This window comes from Schistocerca cancellata, unplaced genomic scaffold, assembly GCF_023864275.1.
Source record: "Schistocerca cancellata isolate TAMUIC-IGC-003103 unplaced genomic scaffold, iqSchCanc2.1 HiC_scaffold_278, whole genome shotgun sequence".
Classification (NCBI taxonomy): domain Eukaryota; kingdom Metazoa; phylum Arthropoda; class Insecta; order Orthoptera; family Acrididae; genus Schistocerca; species Schistocerca cancellata.
The window spans coordinates 25,001-29,494 of record NW_026046300.1 but is presented as its reverse complement, the minus strand read 5'-3'; the positions used below and the strand labels follow the sequence as shown (position 1 = coordinate 29,494).

The 4,494-nt window shown below is 54.3% G+C and overlaps 1 non-coding gene across 1 annotated transcript in view; it reads left to right on the top strand.

Moving 5' to 3' along the window:
• The first annotated feature begins 3,535 nt into the window (after positions 1-3,535).
• Positions 3,536-4,494, top strand: part of LOC126114045 (small subunit ribosomal RNA) — a 1,907-nt gene continuing 948 nt past the window's right edge. The window contains exon 1 of the ribosomal RNA XR_007525045.1: positions 3,536-4,494. This exon is cut by the window's right edge and continues 948 nt beyond it. This is a non-coding gene — a ribosomal RNA (small subunit ribosomal RNA).

The window sequence follows — 4,494 nt, the reverse complement described above, 5'->3', positions numbered from 1 at the left end:
ACTCCACCCGCACCCGCACGTGCCCCACCCCAACCGCCCAAATCGCAACCCAAGCGGATGAACGGCGGACTCTTCCCGCACTCGTACGTTGCAATCCACCCCTATATCTTGCGTTTCATGACGAGTTATATCCAATATGCCAATTCCCGCTGTCCCTATACATGCTGTAAGTCTGTGCACACAATATGAACCACACCTCAGCGAGACACTCCATCACACATTACTCTCTGCCTGTAACAGACACAGATACGATATGTAAGCACCAGCATGGACCAACGTCCGGTGCATCCTCTCCGCCACAGTACACCATCCACACTATGATAACCACACCAGGGGGTCCAATTATAAAATAGAATATCCCCACCCGTCCAACATCCACAATTGCTCAGATAAGCCACCAACACCCACACATGTCCTACACAGGGGTGCACCCAACACCACCACACTGCCTCCTGTTACGGCACAGAAACAATGGCAGGAATGAATCACACAGGTCTGCCACTCCCTTGCCGCAACCACAGACGCGGCGCGCCTCCAGTCACGAGCGAAAAGCGCATCCTGACGAGACAGAACTGCTGTGACATACTGACGCTGCCTCAGACATTCACTTACAATGATCACTACCAACGAACCTGCCCCCCCCCCCCCCCAAACACACTATCTCTTACCATGTTGTGTACTGTAATCCAACCCATTTTGCACCTTAACCTAACCAAATTTGTAACGCAATTTGTACCGCAATGTAACGCAATTTGTACCGCAATGTAACGCAATTTGTACCGCAATGTAACGCAATTTGTAACGCAATTTGTGTCTTAACCTAACCCACGTTGTGCCTTAACCTAACCCACGTTGTGCCTTAACCTAACCCACGTTGTGCCTTAACCTAACACACGTTGTGCCTTAACGTAACCCACGTTGTGCCTTAACGTAACCCACGTTGTGCCTTAACGTAACCCACGTTGTGCCTTAACGTAACCCACGTTGTGCCTTAACGTAACCCACGTTGTGCCTTAACGTAACCCACGTTGTGCCTTAACGTAACCCACGTTGTGCCTTAACGTAACCCACGTTGTGCCTTAACCTAACCCACGTTGTGCCTTAACCTAACCCACGTTGTGCCTTAACCTAACACACGTTGTGCCTTAACGTAACCCACGTTGTGCCTTAACGTAACCCACGTTGTGCCTTAACGTAACCCACGTTGTGCCTTAACGTAACCCACGTTGTGCCTTAACGTAACCCACGTTGTGCCTTAACCTAACCCACGTTGTGCCTTAACCTAACCCACGTTGTGCCTTAACCTAACCCACGTTGTGCCTTAACCTAACCCACGTTGTGCCTTAACGTAACCCACGTTGTGCCTTAACGTAACCCACGTTGTGCCTTAACGTAACCCACGTTGTGCCTTAACGTAACCCACGTTGTGCCTTAACGTAACCCACGTTGTGCCTTAACGTAACCCACGTTGTGCCTTAACCTAACCCACGTTGTGCCTTAACCTAACCCACGTTGTGCCTTAACCTAACCCACGTTGTGCCTTAACCTAACCCACGTTGTGCCTTAACCTAACCCACGTTGTGCCTTAACCTAACCCACGTTGTGCCTTAACCTAACCCACGTTGTGCCTTAACCTAACCCACGTTGTGCCTTAACCTAACCCACGTTGTGCCTTAACCTAACCCACGTTGTGCCTTAACCTAACCCACGTTGTGCCTTAACCTAACCCACGTTGTGCCTTAACCTAACCCACGTTGTGCCTTAACCTAACCCACGTTGTGCCTTAACCTGCTCTGTAATTGGCATATGACACGTTACATTAATCTAGTGTTGTCTAACCACAACCCTCTGAATATAGTTCGCTACTCGCACCGCCCACCCTCTTGTGTGTCGTTTCATGTTGAACACTTCGCAAGTGTTGCTTACTTTTTACATGCTCCCGCTGTACACTGTAATGTGGACAACTGCAGGATGTACATCGCCCCCCCCCCTCCACCCTGCCTTCGCACGCTGGTCGTTCAGGTGCTTGCGTGTTCAATGCCCTTCGCAGCTGTTCACTGGCATTCGCATGTCGAAGCGCTCAGTCTACGTCGTGGTACGGCCTGTGTCCACTGTCCGCTGATATCGTAAGCTTAATCCTCACATTGTACTGCACATAGGTCCGTATGTACTGAATGATACGCTGTGGCACATGTGTGACCGTACGACTGCGCCCAACAACAGCGAACCATACGGTCCAAATGTTGTGCACTCAGCCACGTGCCGTCTCCCCATAACAGCTACATTGCAGTGTGGTACGCCATAGAGACGTGTGGGAGTAACGGACGCCCTGGATGGCGATCAGCATGAGCCGTCTGTTGATGTAGTGGCGCGTGTATTCAAACGTAGTCGTCTCTTCTCACACAGTGTGATAGCATGGTGCACCGCGTTCCACATCTGCGACATGGTACAGATGCTGGTTGACAGTCGGTCTCGTAATGGACATCGCATACGTAGGGGGCCACCTCCCACGTGTTCTCTAGTCGTGCACATTTTGTTGCGTGTATGTGGGCAGACGTAGTGTGTCGTGACACCTAACAGACAGGTATGCAATAATCGTTGCATTTGCAAACTGGGATGGACGTCTACGTTTGCTGGTGACGTGACGCAACGCAAATGAACAACTGGTAAACCCATTGTGGTGCGGTTGTTGTTGCTGGAGGTAAATCAGTAAGGGCAAATCTGTGTGTGAAGCGATACGCGGCGGTGGCTGGGTGGGACCGTCCCCGGCCGGTGAGGGGGGGCCGCCCGGCGTGCTGGCCGCGCGGGTGCGTGGGCGCACGCGCTACAGCCGGCTGGTGGGGGCGCCCAGTGGCAGGCGCGCCGGCCGACGGACGCGGCAGGCGGCGCAGCTGCGCGCCGGGGCACCCTGCGCGCGGCGCCGGGCGGCCAAAGTGGGTCCCTCGCGGGCCCGGTGCGAAGCGCGGTGGACATCTGCAGTGTGCTGGTCCGACTGAGGACTGTGTGCGTTGAGGATGCGCCGCCGCCCGGCACTCGGCGCCGCGACGCCGTCTGCTGCTCGGTCGCCCCAGCGGTTCTCGCTGGTGGTTTGTATCGCAGTTGTGCAGACGTGTTGGCACGTGCGCTGTGCTGGGAGAGTTCGCTTCGGCACCCACGTGGGGCCTTTGCCCTTCTGTGGCGCTGGCGTTGGAGCTGCCGGTCACCGTAGGTGGCGCGTGTTGTCTCCCGCCGGCAATGCCACGACAGCACGCTCCCGGGCCTCTGTCGGCAGCGGCAAGCTCAGTTGGGAGCACGGGTGGTCGCACCTAAAGCGTCTACTCGCCTAACTCCGGGCGATTGCGCCTCTCTCGAACCCGACCAAGTACTTAGGACGGCGCTGCGCGCCGCCGGGACCTGAGAGGGTTTCGAGGTGTATTGTGCAGGGGAGCTCAGCCTCCTCCTGTTTGCAGAATAATTGAGCGGACGCTTGCGTGTTCGCGCGGGCCCCTGGGACACACTCCCGGGCGGCCGGCTGCTCAGCTCTAGTTGACGCAGCTCCCTGGTTGATCCTGCCAGTAGTCATATGCTTGTCTCAAAGATTAAGCCATGCATGTCTCAGTACAAGCCGCATTAAGGTGAAACCGCGAATGGCTCATTAAATCAGTTATGGTTCCTTAGATCGTACCCACGTTACTTGGATAACTGTGGTAATTCTAGAGCTAATACATGCAAACAGAGTCCCGACCAGAGATGGAAGGGACGCTTTTATTAGATCAAACCAATCGGTCGGCTCGTCCGGTCCGTTTGCCTTGGTGACTCTGAATAACTTTGGGCTGATCGCACGGTCCTCGTACGGCGACGCATCTTTCAAATGTCTGCCTTATCAACTGTCGATGGTAGGTTCTGCGCCTACCATGGTTGTAACGGGTAACGGGGAATCAGGGTTCGATTCCGGAGAGGGAGCCTGAGAAACGGCTACCACATCCAAGGAAGGCAGCAGGCGCGCAAATTACCCACTCCCGGCACGGGGAGGTAGTGACGAAAAATAACGATACGGGACTCATCCGAGGCCCCGTAATCGGAATGAGTACACTTTAAATCCTTTAACGAGTATCTATTGGAGGGCAAGTCTGGTGCCAGCAGCCGCGGTAATTCCAGCTCCAATAGCGTATATTAAAGTTGTTGCGGTTAAAAAGCTCGTAGTTGGATTTGTGTCCCACGCTGTTGGTTCACCGCCCGTCGGTGTTTAACTGGCATGTATCGTGGGACGTCCTGCCGGTGGGGCGAGCCGAAGGCGTGCGACCGCCTCGTGCGTGTTCGTGCGTCCCGAGGCGGACCCCGTTGAAATCCTACCAAGGTGCTCTTTATTGAGTGTCTGGGTGGGCCGGCACGTTTACTTTGAACAAATTAGAGTGCTTAAAGCAGGCAAGCCCGCCTGAATACTGTGTGCATGGAATAATGGAATAGGACCTCGGTTCTATTTTGTTGGTTTTCGGAACCCGAGGTAATGATTAA